This window comes from Macrobrachium nipponense, chromosome 18 (genome assembly GCF_015104395.2).
Source record: "Macrobrachium nipponense isolate FS-2020 chromosome 18, ASM1510439v2, whole genome shotgun sequence".
NCBI lineage: Eukaryota > Metazoa > Arthropoda > Malacostraca > Decapoda > Palaemonidae > Macrobrachium > Macrobrachium nipponense.
The window spans coordinates 67,561,629-67,581,069 of NC_087211.1; the positions used below are offsets into that span (position 1 = coordinate 67,561,629).

At 36.2% G+C, this 19,441-nt stretch overlaps 1 long non-coding RNA gene across 1 annotated transcript in view; it reads left to right on the top strand.

The window, feature by feature from the left end:
• LOC135196775 (uncharacterized) overlaps positions 1-16,669 on the top strand; it is a 67,209-nt gene extending 50,540 nt beyond the window's left edge. The window contains exons 2-3 of the long non-coding RNA XR_010310471.1: positions 13,397-13,606; positions 15,671-16,669. This is a non-coding gene — a long non-coding RNA (uncharacterized LOC135196775). The remainder of the gene's footprint in view (positions 1-13,396; positions 13,607-15,670) is intronic.
• The last annotated feature ends 2,772 nt before the right edge of the window (positions 16,670-19,441 follow it).

Genomic DNA, 19,441 nt, shown 5'->3' on the forward strand with positions numbered 1-19,441 from the left:
CATTTGTTCATAAAATAATACACAAATGTCTGGAGTTTCGTTTGCAACATGTAGAAGATATAACCTTTATATTCCAATACAAGTATTTGTATTACACAGAGACAACGCTTTTATCTTCATTGTATAATGTAGTACGTATAAGCCAAAACCACACGGAATCTTAATATTTAAATGGACCATACACCATACCTGTAAGGTAACAAAAACTTTTCTTTCGTAGGTATATTTTCCAAGGTAACAAACCTGTAACGATTTTACGGCACCTTACTCGTTATCGAGTTAATAAGTTTTATTTAAAAAAAAAAAAACAGGCTTTTGTCCAAAACAATTTTGGAAAAAGGGAAAGAAAGTGGAACTCGAGACTCGTTGGTGTCAAATCTTTCATCTGGTTCGGGGAGTCAAAAAAACAGTCTCTCTTTTCGCTGTTATGGGAAAAAAAGAAAATTTCAGGAGATCCTCCATCTGAACTTGGGTTATCAAAATTGCCTTCAGGAATATGAACGAGTCGGGAAACGAAAGGGATTTTCTGCCCTCCTCCTCCTTCCATTTCACGTTGCTATTTCTTTTGCTGTTTCTTTCGGATTTTGAAACCTAATCTTTCTAGCTAAAAATTTTTTTTTCATTCAGTAAATACCCTGGGGGATATTTTCCATTTTGTTGCTTTTACTGCCGATACTTTTTTCTCTGCTAAGAATGTTTGAAAGTTTTAGAACAAGTTATTAGTCGGATGCCACGTCATGATGGCAAAAAAAAAAAAAATAAATAAACTAAATAAATAAAAAAAAATAAAAAAAAAATAGATAGATAAATAAAAAATTTAATTTTTTTGAAAATAATTATTGCTATCTCGACACCTGTAGCGTGATTTTATAACCTTTTATAATACCGGAATTATTTTTTTTACGATTTTACATTATATTTATTCCGTGTTATTTCATTCACGAATACCGACGTTTATTATAATATATATATATATATATATATATCGTATATATATATATATATATCTATATATATGTATATATATTATATATATATATATATAATAAATGAGCTTATCTTTCTTTATTACCCCATTTCAAGTAAAATCTTCGTAGATAAGAATTTTTGTTCTTATCCTTCTTGTATTCCTGTGTATTGTTTAATGTCAGTCATATCCTTTGTTCTTCTAAACACAGTGATTAGCTAGACTGAATTACTACACCCTTATCAAAGTCTTCATCATTTCCCATGCTACTATAGCGTGTTTTAATTCAGTTTAGCCAGTAGTTTTACCTTGTTAAATTACGTCTTTTTCCACAGCCACTTATGAGATAGACAGAAAAACCAGTCTAGTTCAGTATCATTTCGCTTTGTCAGCAAAGAACATTCGTAAATTTTAAGGCAGAGGAAAAGCAGTATGACTCAGGATCATAGGAGAAGAAAGAGAGATCTAAGGTTAATGTTTGAGGGAATCGAAGAATGGTCAAGCACTGCACAGTAGAGGACACATTTATCGTCGTTGGTAGGTTGACCTGGTATTCTTGAGACCTTGGGTTCACTCTTGAAATCGGAAGCTACACACACACACACACACACACACACACACACATACACACATACACACACACACACACACACACACACACCGATTGAGTGAGCCCAGCGGATAATAGGTCAAATAAAATCTCAGATTCGGTTTCCAAAATAAAATTTACAATTGTTATAATACCCTGTGCATTTTTTTCTATTAAATAATCAACATTCGATCAACGATACTTGATTACGTTCTTATAGAAATAGTGGCAAGAATATTATTTGTTAAATAATCATGATGATTGCTTGTCGTAAACTAATCACCAAAGGTATCATGGTCTATACGCACTTAATTAACAGCTTAAAAAGGTTTGGAATGCCAAAATCTCTATGATAAGGATTACATTAATACATTCGTTCCTGTCAAATGCATTGATCATTGCCTTAGCACCGGAAGTCTTGCTTGAACTGAACTGAGCTAATTACTTCGCAAGTAGATGACTAACACGCCTCAAGTACCAACTCATGATCAAGAATTAAGCGGTATATTGACTTCTGGCTGTTGCTTGCATAAGTAGGACTCGGAACGTTTACGCGTGATGAGATAGGTAATAAAATGGTTCAAGAGCTTACCTTTTTAATGTGAATCATAAATCATATGTGCATATACACCAACACATATAACAGCTTCTTCCGCTCCTTCTTTCTCTACAAGCTTGTCCCTATTTGGGGTCGCTGTAATGGTTCTTCAACACATTCTTTCGTCTCCCTCGGTCCAGTGCATCCTCCTCGCTCAATGCCAACTCCCTCATATATCTCTTCACACAGTCAATATATATACGAGCAATCTTCAAAAATACTGAAATGTTGAAGCATAAAATCCAAATCCTAATCCGTATATTGTGAAGTGATTTATTCTCCTTGTGTTCTCCTTGTAAGACGAAACAATGAAAAGGGTAGATTAATTGTTTTTGAGTATAAGATTCACGTCGAATAAAATGAAAAAAAAAAACACATTCATGTAAGTCAAGCATAGTCTTCGAAGTACCAGTTGCGTTTTTGGGTTATAGATTGTCGTCTAACACACCTCAGTGCATAATTTGATACTAAATAATACGTAAATGAATACTAAATAATGATATAAAACTCTTTGATCTTTGATTTCCAGAACTCGGTTTTCATTTACGTTTTCATTTTTGTTCAGGTCATTCATTTCCTTTTTTCTTTCTTGACAGCTTTCCACATCACCAACAGATGTCACTATTGTTTGCGAGACGCACGACCCTGTTTTCAGTATCACTGTGTCTCTAGAGAGTCCTTGATTTTTGTCAGTCAATCAAAGAGAGGCGATTTTTTCCACTCTTTACTGGAGATATGGAAGTCTGTGAATATTTTGGAATTTTTTGAAGTGCCATTGGCATGTAAAGGAGACTCAGCCCTCAGGGGTAATTACCACTTTTTGAAAACTTTTGTTGATCTGCTGGCGGTTAATTTGGGTTTCACGTTTTGCATATTCTGGAAGGTATGTTTCTCGTGCAATGTTTCATATTTGAATTTTATAATATAGGTTTTAGGTTTTTAGGTTAAGTTGGTGTTGAACATTTTTGAGTCTAGCCTGTTGACTAAGCCTAGTATTATTTTCCCTCGTATGCAACAGAAGTTGTTTTAGTCTTCCACGTTAAGAATGTTTAGGTACAGTACTATAGGCTTTGGCCTTTAGGAAAAAAGGCAGAAGAGAAGAAATGGATATAATTAACCTTGATACCACGAAAGCTTGATGCCATAGGGTATTTGTAATTCATTCTGGAATTTCTGTAAGAGTTTGAAAAGCAAGGGAAGATGCCGACATTGCAGCGTAGGTATACGTCGTAGATTGTAGCATTTGATACCTTACGTTATATAAATAAAAATGCATTTGATTTTTACGGCAAACTTAATTTCGTAACTGTTGTGGCAGGCATTTCCAAACTATTACCAAGTTTGAGAAAACTACGGGTTATAATAGAGTAATACAACATTGCAATTAATCTGGATATCCGTGGAAATTAAATTGTAGACTGCATTTTGTTTCATAACACTGTTATGTGAAATGAGATTTCAGCTTTTACTACAAAATATCCTTGTTAGTAGGGTATGCATCGTATAGCAGTGGGGTAAGTTACCTTCCCGAATCTAACCAAAATGTGTCCGAATATATCTTAAGTCCGGTGCTTAAGTTAAAATTTTCTTGGAGTGTGCTCTTGACTCCATACTTAATTGTTTTGCATTTGACATAACTTTAAACAGAGCATCTCTACTCATTGTTATAGGTAATTAAAACCCCTTTGTATTACAGGGGAGTTGTCTTCATGTTTCATAAAATATAGTAACTAAAATTCACCGGCAATTGTAAGGTATGGCTCAGTTTGGGCATAAACTTTTTGGCGTAAATCTAGATATAAAAAGGTGGGATCCTGCCGAAACTTTCAATTGTCATTTTTTTATGGTCAGGTGTCAAATCATTGGACAACTAAAAAAATACAATTGGTGGTTTACTCGAAAACCAAGATAAGTTTTTTTACCCAAAGACCCCATTTGACACTTTAAAACGCGCTAGTTTGCAAGATCGCTTTAAAATTAAATAGTAGGTTAATTAAAATAATTGAGCGGTAAGTGGCAACCATAAGTGGTTCATACATGGTTGAAGTAGTTGTGGTTTGGATCTAACATAGCGCCGCCTCTCTGTAAATATTTCCCAATGAAAATTTGAAATAAATTTTAGAGGGATTTAAGCTAGCGCTTCTGTAACAGTTAGGCTGTTTCGTGGACCTTTAACTGTTGCAGGCTGTGATCGGGTTTACACCTGGCATGGAGGCACCTGAAAGAGGGGAATTTTTGACAACTGGGCAATGATAATTTTAAAAAAAAATTTAATCCCAAATGTAGATCCATTCCCGTGATACGGCATCTATTCGTTACTGCTTTTAGCAAGGTATGCAGGTAGATTCTAAGCCCTTATTCCGCGGCGAACTAGACTATGCCAGTTGACGTTTTTCTACACAGTTTTACCTCCTGAACAAGAATTTAAGATATTTTTTCGGCAGGCTGTAATTAACGTGTAATTTACCTTTTGAAACTCTATCCTACGGTAAGGGAGACCGATGGGTATGCGGGGTTCTAGGTGGGGTAAAACACTTGGGCGAATTATTCTGTTCAACTGTATCCTACGGTAAGGGGGACCAATGGGAATGCCGGGGTATTATTTTACTTATGGACATTAATTGCTTTCAACATAAAATATAGGTTTTTCTGTTGTATTATGATGTGATTTGAATGATTTTGAGGTTTATTTCCATCGCAAATGAATACTTATCCTTCCACCACCCCTCCCCCTATAGATAACAATCTGGGAACCTCCTTGGGAAGCGGGGTTTTGGAGTGGGGGAGACAAAGTAGGTAAAAACAGGGCAAAATGGAGGAAAAAAAACCTAAATATAACTCAAACATATAAAAATGGACCTATCCCTGGAGCACTTACAGATTCGCGGGCCCACTCGAAATCGGGGAAGAACACCAAAACCAATATGGCGGCGATACCAAAACAACAACAAGTAGGGAGCGACTACATATCCGCGACTATTGATTTGTGTGTGTGCTGTCAGTAAGGCCGTGGCGGAACGGCGCTTCGCACCTTATCCGCTTATTTAAAGATTCTTGGCAAGCCCAACATGTTCTGGCAAGAGGTAATGTTGCGCTGCACGCGCTGGCCACGGGGGTTACAGTAAGGCTACTTACCGTGGCGGATGGATTTGGGTGTCGCATCGCTTACGCTGACAAATAGCTCCACAACACTCGCATTTTTTTTTCTTTAGAATTAAATTGTCTTTGAGCATATTCAATCAACTTCTTTACCACCACTAGACAAATAATGATAAAATTCACCGTAACCCACATTGCACTGCAAACAATCGGTAGGAAATCGAAGGTCTGTCAAATTAATGCCAGAAGGGCCAGCCATACCTCTGCCATACCTACAGGAAGACAAAATGCCTGTTTTTGCTTCATTATTCGAGTATTCAGTCAAACAAGGATACCACTGGACACTGGACAGGTAACTTTATTACTCCGCTGAAATGGTTATGAAAAACCCATGACTTCATAACGATGTCACACACCTCAGCCAATAATAATGAGTAACTGGAACTGCTTTTGTTTGCGTAAGAAAGTAAGTTAGAGGGCTCATTAAAAATAAACATTACCGTACAGGAAACACCTCTCCCGACTTACGAAAATTCGAGGTAAAAACTTAATTTTTTTTTCTCTAAGTATGCATTAGCGACAATAATGTACTGAGAAGAAGTGTTTTGTTATCACTTTCTTAACATAGTGAACTAAGTTAAAATACGCTACATTATTAATGTCCATAAATAAAATAATACCCGCGGGGATGCGGGGTTTTGGGTGGGGTAAAACACTTGGGGGAAGGTTTTGTAGCGTTATTGTGTCATTTCCTCTTATTTATGACATTTGAAACACGAAATACAAGCTTAAATAAAGCTATAAATAAACCAATAATGGAGCCGTTACATAGCCAAAATCCACTATTGCTACTGCTATTATGACGCCGAATCCTACTACCGCATGCGCTAATCCTACTGCGCATGCGCCGAGATATAAGGGGAGCTTTTAGTTCAGACACAAACTTCCTAAGGAGATAAATTGATGGGGGTTTTGTAGGGGGTTACATGTATTTAACCAATCATGATGCATTATTAACCCTGCGTTGCGATAGGTTTTTGGAGAGGTTCATGCATTGTTACATGTATTCCTTCTCATTTGTTTTTGTAATTTTGTAATATTTCAAGCTTTTATTTCTGTTCCGTTTATAGTATTGTTTTAATATGTGCACTGAACTTGTTTCTCACTTCACTAATGTTGCCTTTTATATAACTTACAATATTACGTTACAATTGAGGGCCGGCCACTGAAAGTCTCCTGAAGGGTGGGACTAGAAGGCGGTTTAGGAAGTTTCGAGACCTTTCTGTCAATGACGTGAAATTGATAGTATTAAATTTTTTGAAATTGATGGTATTACATATTTCGTGAAATTGGAATTACATCTTTTAATTTTACAGACATTCCAATTCACACACGCATTTTTTCTCCCTTTTTTCTGTATTCACCTTTACATGCCTGTCTGACCCATAACAATTTCTTGTTCTTTTAGATTAGGATGGTAGGTTACAATCGTAACCCTCTGTTACACTTCTAAAGATTACCTTCCTTTAAGGGGGGTACGGAAGGGCCTCCCCGGTCAGGCAACATGTTTCTGTTAGGTTAGGTTGGTTAGGTACGATCTAACCTATATGTTACTTGTAAGATTACCTTCCTTTAAGGGGGGTTACGCCCCCGGTCAGTAACTTCTAAGAAGTCACCACCCCCCCCCCCCCCCCCCCGCCCAGGCAACATCTTCTACTAAGGTTAGGGTTAGTGGTTAGCTTACGATCCTAACCCTATATGTTATACTTCTAAGATTACCTTCCTTTAAGGGGGTATCGGGGGGCCCGAGCCCCCCCGGTCAGGTAACACATTCTACTAGGTTAGGCTGGTTTGGTTACTATCCTAACCTATATGTTCCACTTCTAAGATTGCCTTCCTTTAAGGGAGGCTATGGGGATGGGAGCCCACTGGTTAGGTTACACAATTTTTACAATTTTCTTCAACATTTATGTTCAATCACCCCCTGAACTGGCCACTCTGATCCTTGAAACTTGTTAATATTCTATTCATTATTCACTAAAATGGTCTTAGACTTGTACTTGATAATTTATACTTAAGTACCAGATGTGTAAATACCAGATGTAAAAAAACCGTGTATGTATATAATATATATTTTCATGTATGTATGCATTATTAGCTCTTATGTAAAATGTGTCCCTACTGTAAGGTTTCATTGCAATATTTTTTACTTTTAATAATGCACGATAACTTTGGTTTCATAAACATAAAAGAAGTTATGTTTGTACGATTTCACTCAACATTTGTCAAGTTCGATTACCCCCAAACAGGCCTTCCTCATTTCCTATATTGCCCACCCATTACAATACAGTGTTCGTGTTTTTTTTTTTTTCACAAACGTGAATATTTACCCCCCCCCCCTTTCCTCCTCCTGACGAACTTGCCAGTGTCTCACTTCTTATCAACCAGCCAGATGGCGAGCACTCCCAGGCACCTCCACACCTCCGGGCCCTCGGTACCTTACTAACTCGACTCTCTCGACTCTACGCCGTACATGTGTTAACTGTTTCGTTAGTTATAAGAACATTTCAGCCAATTACTCGGGGCCAGTATAACAGGTTGGTAATATACTGTCAAGATCACGGCAGTGGCGTACTTTAAAATCCCTTTCCACGACCCCCACGTACGAGGCTCCATGCCTTCGTGAAAGCGGCTGCTGAACTCTATCCTCCACCTCTTGAAGGTAAGGTTCCTAATCTTTATGTACTTTGTTATATTGTTTTTTAGTGTTTTTGATATCGTGATATTTATTGGGAACTATTTACCACCATATCCCAGCGTGGCTTTACCAACTCGTACCTCTGCCTTCCTATTCCGGTACCCCCCACCCCTTTATCGGACATAAGGCTCCCTGTTAGTTACGTATCCCACACCCCCTACCAGCATTCAAATATGGCGGTTTATGTTTCAAGGCCCTGAACCAACACTTCGAAGATTGTTCAGTCGAAGTAGACTATGGCAATTGACGATTTCCTATGTTATTTTGCTTACTTGACAAGAGTTTAAGGTAATATTTTTCCAGTCGACTGTAAATAATCTGTTATTTATTTCCTTTGAACTCTGTAGTTGATACATCGTACCCCTTGTACTGTCATGTAGTCTTCAGAGGTAATTTATGGTTTAATTACAGTCGACCGAATAGATATTGCTTTAAATTCTTGTTCAGCAGGTAAAAATAACATAGGAAAACGTCAACTGCCATTACTTAGTTGTCCCATCTTTTTTTCATTTTTCTTCTCTTTCCTATTTTCTCTTTCTTTCTACGGTTACCGCGGAAATGTGGGCTTAGAATTATCAGGTATGCTTTAGTTGATAATTTTTTATTGACGAAAAGACTGCTAGGTAAGGGAGGAGTTTGGCACGTGTAAAATGATGTATCTCGAGTAAAACTTGGTAAGAGGTAAAGTTGCCACTTACTCGGGTTTTGGTTAAGATTTTTATGATCCATGAAAGCAAGAAGCTGATGTCTGTAGTGGGCTTTCATGAAGCTGATGTCTGTAGTGGACTTACATGAATATCAACTTCATGAAGTTGGATGTCTGTAGTTGGACTTCATGAAGAATCAACTTCATGAACGTTGATGTCTGTAGTGGACTTTATGAAGATCAACTTCATGAAGTTGATGTCTGTAGTGGACTTCATGAAGATCAACTTCATGAAGTTGATGTCTGTAGTGGGACTTCCATGAAGATTCAACTTTCATTAAGATCGATGTCTGGTAGTGGACTTCATGAAGATCAACTTCATGAAGTCGATGTCTGTAGTGGACTTAAATGAAGTCGATGGTCTGTAGTGGACTTTAATGAAGTCGATGTCTGTCAGTGGACTTCAATGAAGTCGATTGTCTGTTAAGTGGGACGTTTAAATGCAAGTCCGATGTCTGTAGTGGACTTTTCATGAAGTTCGCTGTCTGTAGTGGACTTTTCATGGAAGTCGATGGTCTGTAGTTGGTACTTTCATGAAGTCGATGTCTGTAGTGGACTTTCATGAAGTCCGATGTCTGTATGGACTTTCATGAAGTTCGGATGTCCTGTTAGGTGGACCTTTCATTGAAGTCGATGTCTGTAGTGGACCTTTTCAATGAAGTCGATGTCTTTGTAGTTGGACCTTTCATGAAGTCGATGTCTGTAGTGGACTTTCATGAAGTCGATGTCTGTAGTGGACTTTCATGAAGTCGATGTCTGTAGTGGACTTTCATGAAGTCGATGTCTGTAGTGGACTTTCATGAAGTCGATGTCCCTGGTGTGGGACCCTTTCATGAAGTCGATGTCTGTAGTTGGGACATTTTCATGAAGCCGAAGGTCTGTAGTGGACTTTCATGAAGCCGAGGTCTGTAGTGGACTTTCATGAAGCCGAGGTCTGTAGTGGACTTTCATGAAGCCGAGGTCTGTAGTGGACTTTGATATGGCTGTGTGAAATCTGAGGATTTTAAAATCCAGAAAGTTTTGTCCGATTTCATATATTAATCACATGACTATGTTGATTGGTAATTGTAGATTGTCATTGCAATTTCAAAAGGGCTTTTAAACTTTGAAGTAGTTCTTGAATATGTAATATGCTGCTGTTTTGTATAGTAATTATGGAAATAGTTTATCTCGAAATTAAGGTTTATTTTTTGGGTGTGTAACTCAGGTGCCGTGCTGCTGTTTTATCCCTGCTATTTTAAATTGTTATACATGGAAAAGGGAGTATAATTAATTTGCACCTTAAATTGCTGTTCCAATGTTAGTGAGTTCTGCTGTGAAATAACCAGATTAATGATGCACGAGCTGTAGATAGGTAGGAACACAGACTCAATATAGAATTTAGGCCAAAGGCCAAACTCTGGGACCTACAAGGTCATTCAGTGCTGAAACTGAAATTGGCAGTCAAAAGGTTTGGAAGGTGTAAGAGGAGGAAAGCCTCGCAGCTGCACTATGAATCTATTGTTAGTGTGTAAAAGTAAGATGGAAGAAAGCGAATATGAATAGAGGTGCAGTAAAATGAATGAAAGGTGTTGCAGTTAGGGGCCGAACGGACGCTGCAAAGAACCTTGAGTTATGCCTACAGTGCACCGCATGAGGCACTAGTGGCACTACCTCCCTTCGAAACGCTCTGTAAGGAATTAAAGGAACAAATTGTTCAATCAACAGGTCTGCACTTATCAAAGATTGTAAGATGTTTGATGTTAAAACAAATGAACTCCAGTTTGGTCCAAACTGAAAGGTTGCTGTTCACTGAAACAAACGGCTACGAAGGTTTTGTTAGATATTAGAATAGCTTAGTCAAATGTTATCCAAGTAAATATAAAGTTAAATTTTTACAGATATGGCTTGAATTCAGTAACGAGGTTAAATGCAAAAAGCAAATGCCGGATGTTTATTCCAATTCTAAGATCTCTGTAAACCAAACGATTCCTGGGAAAATCTCATTCAAGAACAATGTATGTCAGGCAAATAGCGCAGTATAATTTTTCTTGAAGCAATATGACTCGCGGTAATAATCTAAATGTCCCTGATTAAAGAATAACATCGGAGAAACTAATATGGTTTTCTTTCAACAAGAACTAAGAACCTCTGAACAAGTGACTAGGCCTTAGTGTTAATATAAATTTTCCCTCGGTATTTTTCTCAAGGAATTTTTTGCTGTTCAGGAAATATGGTTTAATTTAATTTGCGTTATGAATGAAAGTCACATCCTTTCTTCATCGAACCTACTTAAGAATTATGAATATTAAATACGTCCCATATTTCAATGATTTTGACTGTGTTAAAAGTGGCCTTTTAAAAGAACAGTGACACACAAAAAATGCATATTATATAAACAAAAATGCATATTATACAACTACTTGCAAACCAAAGAATGTGAAAACTGATTTCCTTTAAATCGTATGTCAAATAGTCAAACCGTATAAAAGAATTAAAACACAAAAGTATCAAGTATGAACAAGACACTATACCACCTGGATTAATATTTTAATGGTTTTAAAGATTACGACACGACTGCTTTCATTTCTACAGTAGTCTGTCAACTTACCACTAATGTTTGGCATACTATATAAAAGGTCAGATAAGACAGTATTACAGAAATGATCTGGTCTTAATCTTCAGATTTCCATGAGGCTTCATGTAATTACTTAATGTTCTCTAGAACAAAGTTAACTGTTTAAATGCCTTATAATCCCAATAAAAGGGGATAGTTGAAACGATGTTTTTTTTCATACCTATAAAAGTTTTCTAAGCTAAACTGTTTACGTCAACACGCAGGCTTCAGTGATTTCACTATTCATTCTGCAATGCACACTACTGTATTGGTATTTGTTGACTGGTGTATCCTTTAATCTCGCCACTTAACTAATTCGAGACTTCTGTTCGATATATCAAAAGTTTTTACACCATCCTCTTGACATTTCCCCCCCGCAAAAAAAAAAACCCCCCCCAAAAAAAAAAAAAAAGGTGGCTAGTGCCGTCAGTGCACCTCTTGGGGTTCACTGTAGGTTTGCAGTGTCCCCTCGACCCCTAGCTGCAACTGTTTCATTCCTTTCACCGTATTTTTGTTAGTATGGCGTTTTTTACGTTGCATGGAACCAGAGTCATTCAGCAACGGGATCAACGGCTTTACGTGACTTCCGAACCACGTCGAGGTGAACTTCTATCACCAGAAATACACATCTCTAACCCCTCAGTGGTATGTCCGAGAATCGAACTCGCGGCCACCGAGGTGGCAGGCCAAGACCATACCGATCTCCTAACAATGTGCAACTGCGAGGTTTCTTACCTGCTACACCTTTCAAACCTTTCCACTGTCCTGTTTCCGTTGGTCCCTGCGCATGGCCTTTGACCTAAATTCTATATCTAAAGTTTGTCGCTCGAATACCTTGACAAGACGTTATAAGACATTCTGGCGACGAAATTGGTGCCTGGTCCTGTGTATTTATGGTTTTTAATAGTTGTTACCCATGCTGCTGTGAAAGCTTTAGATCTTCATGGAATTAGTCGCCGTCACAAACTCTAAGAGGAAAGTCTTGCTACAATTACATTTGATTTAATACCAATTTTGCCGCCTTGTAGCCGAAAGTAATGAAATTTGCCATAAGGTATGTGGATGCTTCCGAAGATGATTTAGAATTTTTTGCAACTCCAACATGTGGAGTTCACACAGGAGTGATTCAAGTTTACAAAAACAATATAAACTGATGAATAGAAAAGTCCGCTCTTTTGATTTATTTTACCTAATATTTAGTGTACAAGCAGTCCCTGGATATCGGCGGGGGTTCCGTTCCCGCGGTACAAAAGAGAGAGAGAGAGAGAGAGAGAGAGGGGGGGAGGGGGAGTCTGTAACTTACAGTACATAATATAAGTGTCAGGGTCAACGTGTAATAGAAACTACGGTAGTCTTGTTACTTCTTTTAGCGGGGATATTTGTGTAAGTCCATTCTAATATGTGTGCTCTGAGATTTCTCTGACTGTGCACTGTAAAATACTTGTGGAGCTGCTGCTAATTCTGCTAATTTCTTGCAGGACTGGAGAATTGTCTCGAAGGATGGAAGGTTTTCCTGTGAAAGTACTGTTGAGGAAAAATATTCTGGACCTATTTGAAACTACTGCAATGAACGATGTAGAACAATTATTTCGGAATGACCTTTGTTAACTACAAAGGAAATCATCTGGAAACTACAAAGATAATAAGTAGCCAGATTGGAGTTTTCCTTCCTTTTAAAATAGAGTATCTCGAGTTAAGACTTCTTATGATGCTTATGGAACTGATAGATGCAATTTTGTTTTTATTTTGAACGTATTGAAAAATAGCAGTCTACTATTAATTTACGTGAAAAGGATAGCTTTCATATCTGACCCCTCTTAATATTTAATTTTGCGGATAGATAAACTTCCTAAATGAACAGTTCAATGAAGATTGTTGGATTTGTTTTATGAAACTTAGTTTGTGAATGTGAAGATATAGGTAATTCAGTAAGAATTTAGAATAAAGGGGCATTCAAAATAAGTTTGGGGTAAAATTTATTGTAACGTATTTCAGTTATTTTAAAGCTTCTGATAGTAGTATAAAGAAATTTGCCTGATGCGCTTTATTAGAATGTATTTTTAATAATAGTTTTATTTTTCAGGCGTGTACAGTTACGGGTACTAAGTTAGTCCTACATGTGGTTACTGAAGTTCAATAGTTTACGCCTAGAAAATTTTTAGTTAAGAGCTATATTTTGAAGGAAGTAAGTGCTTTGAAGATGCGCTTCAGTACGTCAAGGTGAAGGGTGTTACTGTGGTTAATGAATTAAAAGGAAATTTCGATGACTAGGATTTACCTGAATTTCTTCAAGGTAAGAAACTTAAGTTTTTTTTTCCTATTAGGAATGCCATAAGTCTAGATATTCTATTAAGAATGCCTTTAGCTCTTATTGTCAGTCTAGTTCGTTTATCTGCTATCAAGAATGCCTTTGGCTCTAACTGGACAGTCTTCATGTATTTCATATTAAAATTTTGGCTTTAATCGATTGAAGTATTCCTTTTGTAAATTTGTGAACCAGTAACACCAGAAAGCCTTTTTGATAGGACACCAGAACGAGTTTTATTAATGATGTAAACATCTGGGACCAAGTATGTTATGTTAAATTTCTTAGCATATTTCATTCTTGGTTAGTTTAATTTGAATCTTCCTATACATTCTTGGTTATTTGTGGGCCATATAGGCTGTTAATTTAAATGTTCGCCTTATAAGATGTTAAATTTAAATACATTAAATTTTTGGTTGGTTGTTTTGGCATGTGGGCTGTTAATTTAAATCTTGATTTACGTTCTTGGTTAGTTGTTTGCCATGTAGGCAGTTAATTTTAATCTTCATTTACGTTCTTGGTTGCTTGCTTGCCATGCAGGCTGTTAATTTAAATCATTCACATTCTTGGTGAGTTTTAATATATTCATTTACATTCTTGGTTTTAAATCTCCATTTACATTCTTGGTTGGTTTTGCCATGTAGGGTATGATAAATATTCTTTTACATTCTTGGTTAGTTGTGGACAATGTAGGTAGTTAATTTTAATCTTCCCCTACATTCTTGGTTAGTGTTTGCCTTAAAGGCTGTTAAATTTTCCTTGACATTCTTGGTTAGTCGTTTGCCTTATAGGTTGTCGACTTAAATCTTCATTTACATTCTTGGTTAGTTGTTTTCCTTATAGGATGTTAATTTAAATTTTCATGTACAGAAATTGATGCTCTAGAACATTTTCTCTAAGCAGTTGGAAAGGAAAAGATCTTGTAGAGTGATGTTCATATTTGCAAGATGTGGCTTGGGAGATATTCTATTGGTCATTCTAGTTCATTAAATATATTTGATGAATTATAGTAACTTTAGATTCCTTTGAATCCTAATTTAAAATAGTTTTATATAGCTCTGTGAAAACCGTAGACAACAGGAAGTTTAAGTGCTACTTAAGACAAGGTAAAGAGACAGGTGTTTGACACTGCCTGTAGTAGGAATCTATTAAAAATGATACATCAAATTCATATTTGACAATTATATCACTAATATCGCAGTTTAACGAAAAGTAATACATTTGTAATTATATTCCTTGCAGTGAAGAATTAATATTGAAGACTAATACTAAGATTAATAAATGGTTTAGCCTTCCCTATGAAAAGGCTTGAAGTCACTAGGTGTTCTTGTACTTGAGGCACTTTCATCATTTCTAGTTATTGTTTACTGTACCTTTTTAAATTACAAGTAAATATTTTAGCCTTAAAGTAAGTTAATAATGCTGCCATAATTTACAATATATATTTCTTGAACCTTCTGCTAGATTTTTCAAATTTTTCAATGAGGTTTCAGTGTTGAGATAGAATCTTAAGACGAAAGTTTTTTTTTTTAATTGGGTAAAAGAGCAGTAGTTATATTAAATATTAAAATAGCCAATATTTCTATGGGACATTATCTCCAGTGCTTAAAATTAGCTCAATTATTTTACTTTGAAAAGTAAAGTGTTAGAATTGATTTATACTTTCAGGTGTGCGCACGTCTTTATTCGTCATCAAGGCAGTTTTCCCATAAATATACTAAGGAAGGTTTCACATTGAATAGTTATAGATGGAGTTTATTCACTTAAATTTTGCAGGCTAGTAGTGTTTTGTTTTGGAAGTATTTTATTTAATCTCGAGTAAATTGGTTTAGTTACAAATACTTAAAATGTGACGTGACACTGGTTTTCTTAAGTATTATAGTTGCTGATCATTTGATCCTCAGCTACTGGAATTAATGATTAAAAGTTTAAATTTTAAAGATGCCTAATTATTAGGTCCCCTAAGCTTTACTTAGTTTGTACTAAATGCTTATTTTTTGTACTTTTAAATTAAATCAATTTTCCACGTTTTATTTTTCGGTTTGTTGGAAGAGGTTGCGGAGGATATCTAAAACCAGGTGCCCTTTAATTTTCTATAACCAGAGGAACCAGACATGGAAGGTGAATGATGAGAAAAGGAAGACTAGCTAAACTAACTACAAAGAAACTAGAGAATTGAGTTAAGTATACTAGATGACCGAAAGACGATGATGAAGCAAATTATAAAACACTGCCGGAGAAGACCAGTTGTACACAAGGAGCAGAGGTAAAGTGAAAGTAGATAACCTTCTAGGTATCAAACTGTAGACGATGACGAGGCATAGCTCCTTTTCGTCAACGAGGAAGGATAACAAAAGATTTGGAGTAAAGATAATACTACACAAGAGTAATTCTCTCGTGACCACGACAACGAAAATATAAAATTTGGTTGACCATGGCCTAAAAGAAATCAGATTAAGAAAAACATCATGAAGAGAGAAACTTAAGAGAAACAAACAGATGATCGATGTATTTTGTATTAACAACCATCAGGATGGTCATTAAATAAAAACATTGTTCCAGTATTAAATATTTTATTATATTTTAATTTAATTCCAGTATATTTTACTTATTTAGTTCCATTATTTACATGAGTAAGTTACGATACTTACGCCGGTGTAGAGAAAATTAGCAGCTCTCTCCTCCCTTCATTTTAAGCAGACACAAGCTCACTTACGCCAGTGTAGAGAACGTTGTTGGGCTTTATGCTCCCTTCAATTTAAGTAGACGTAAGCTCTACTCCCTCCCATTGTAGTCAACGCAGAAGGGTTCTATTGCTTCTACGCTGTAGTCGACCATGAAGGGGTTTCTAAGCCTTTACTTCTGGACTTTCAAACAGCAGGTGGAAAGGTGGAATCGGATGTCAAAGTTTTCTTCTGGTATTTTTAATGTAATTGGGTTGATAATCTTAATTACCTTAAACTTTATCAATGTTAACGTATTTATCTTTTCCATACCGCAACCCTGTAATAAAAATAAATGTTAACGTATTTATCTTTTCCATACCGCAACCCTGTAATAAAAATAAAAAGTTACCGCTGTGTTAATTTTCAAAAGTTATTTAAATTATCAATTCCCCTACGCGATTGGAAACTGAATCGGTAATTAAAGCAATATATAATTTCAGAATATACTAATGTACCCTTATTCTTCCTTGCTTTAAAAAAAATATTACAGTAACCGGTGCCTTTTGCTAACAAGCTGGTGGTTTTAGACATTATTAGTCTTCTCTATAGCGAACTTTAGAAATATTAGTACAGTATAGTTTCACAGTAATAGCTTCTGTGATTCGTGTGCAATTTCCTTTGCCTGCATGGGCATTGCATTAAAAAAATTAACACTTCCTAGTAAATGAGTTATATTAAATAATTTTTTAAAAGACCCAGAGCTAATATAAGCGCCTCTACAAAATCTTTTCATAATAAATACATAACTAAAAAAACAATTCACCTATAGCTCTATTAAATAATTTCTATTAAGTATCAGTAATGTTGCAGTAAAAAAACTGTTGATACTGAATAGTGCCTTGTCTATGAACTTATGAGCAATATACAGTATTTTAATAATAAACTTACTTATTCAGACTTGTTTCGAGAAGTAATATAAACTCCTATAATAATTACGAAATAAAAATTCTGTAACTTACCTAAGCCAGCAGATTTTCTACTATTCAGTAATGAAAGTATTATTTGTCAACATGATAGTAATATGGTAGTCTTCTGCGCTTATGCCTATTATACTCGCCTGTAAGGGAAATTCAGATTAAATTAGTTTATTTAATCTAATCTAATTAAACTTAGTTCTTGAATGTTTTCTGTACTGATTAGCAATAAAATTAAATTCTTCACCGCCAGTATTTCACTGCCTAGTTTCAGACCATTAAAACAACAGCTGTTCCATGTTGACTCAATACTGCTAGAAAAATAAAATTCAAAACTATATTCAAAGGTATTAAAGACATGCTAGAAAACTAACATTAAAAACTATATTCAAAAGTATTTAGACAAAAGACACAATATTTTTGTGTATTTATTTTTTTCTATTAGGACTCAAAACTTGCTAGAAAAATGTAATTTTTTAAAAAATTCAAAACTATATTCAAAAGTATGTAGACTTAATACTTGCTAAGGAACTCAAATTCAAAACTAATTTCAAAATTATTTATACTCAATACTTGCTATAAAACTAAAATCCAAAACTATTCAAGAGTATTTAATGGCGAAGATTTAATATTTTCCATTAATTTAAATTTAATATTTCGGATCGTGTCATTCAAACACCAAGATCTATATTGATCTATATCTATATAGAATTAAAGCCGAAGGCCCAGCTCTGGTGCCTAAAGGTCACTCGGAGCTGAAACTGAAAATGTTCGAAAGGTGTGACAGGTGGAAAACCTCGCAGTTGCACTGTGAATCAATAATTGTTGGAGGAGGGTGGAAATTAAAGATGGAAGAAAAGAATATGGAAGGATTTCCAGTAAAAGGAACTTAAGTGGTTGCAGCCGGAAGCACGCTGCAAAGAACCTCAAGTAATGGCTAAGTACACCGCATGAATGAAGTGCACTTACAGCACTAAAACACCCTGCGGAGAAATATCTACATTAAACTGTAGAAGCCGATATGGTCAAGTACTGTGCAGAGCACGTTGTCGAATGGTTTATGCCTTCCCATCTGCAATTAATTATCCATACTAAATCCTGCAATAACAGACTTATCTATATAAAATGTCTTAAAACTCTACCCTATAAAACGACTTCTATATTATGTGTCTTAGGCCCCGTCCACACGGTCGAGCTTTGGTCGACGAACTTTGTCCGATGTGACGTCAGAAGCGGAGAAACAGCGATATTAGTCAGAACTTTGCCGCGGTTTCCTCCCGCTTCTGACGTCACATTGAACAAAGTTAGTCGAGCAAAGCTCGGTCGTGTGGACGGGGCCTTAGAACTCTACCTTATACGTAGTCAAGTTCCTATCATCTTAATTTCAAATGTCTAATATGGCGCGCTATTCAGTTCAGTCTTTAATATAGGAAAATGTTACCATACTCACAACTGCTCATCCTACTATACAACAAGATCTATTTGTTATACTAATATACCACAACTATTGACACATTTCCAAATAAAACCATTAAAGTCAACAATTTCCAGCATCTTGACCTTACCCGAGGAACAGCTTCAATAGTTCCTACACACCGGGAATATTCACATCTTGTACTTGCATGGTCATCTGTTCTCTGTATGCCTAAGGCCCCGTCCACACGGTCGAGCTTTGGTCGACGAACTTTGTCCGATGTGATGACAGAAGCGGAGAAACAGCGAGAAAAGTCAGAACTTTGCCGCAGTTTCTCCGCTTCTGACGTCACATCGAACAAAGTTCGTCGAGCAAAGCTCGGCCATGTGGACGGCAGGCAGACACTGTTCCCAATTCTCTGTGGTATGAGGTGAAGTGACGAAGCTATACTGGTAAAATAAAATGTCAGGTTAAAGCAGATCATCTTAATCTTCAGGTCAGAGTGTTATGTACACAACACTTTCCCCTTCCATTTTGTTCTTGGGGGAGCGTTTTCCAAAAGACTGATGGAGAATCTTGGTTGGGATTTTCGAAATAGTAAATGTAGTCATTAATTAGGATGTTGTATGGAAAATGCGTATAGTAATGTCTGTTTATGTACATCATCCAATGAACAAGCAGAGAAGCTATATACTTGTAACTTGACAAAACTGGAAAATAATGAAATCCGGATAATTCCGTTACTTAATGATAAACACACTTATATGCC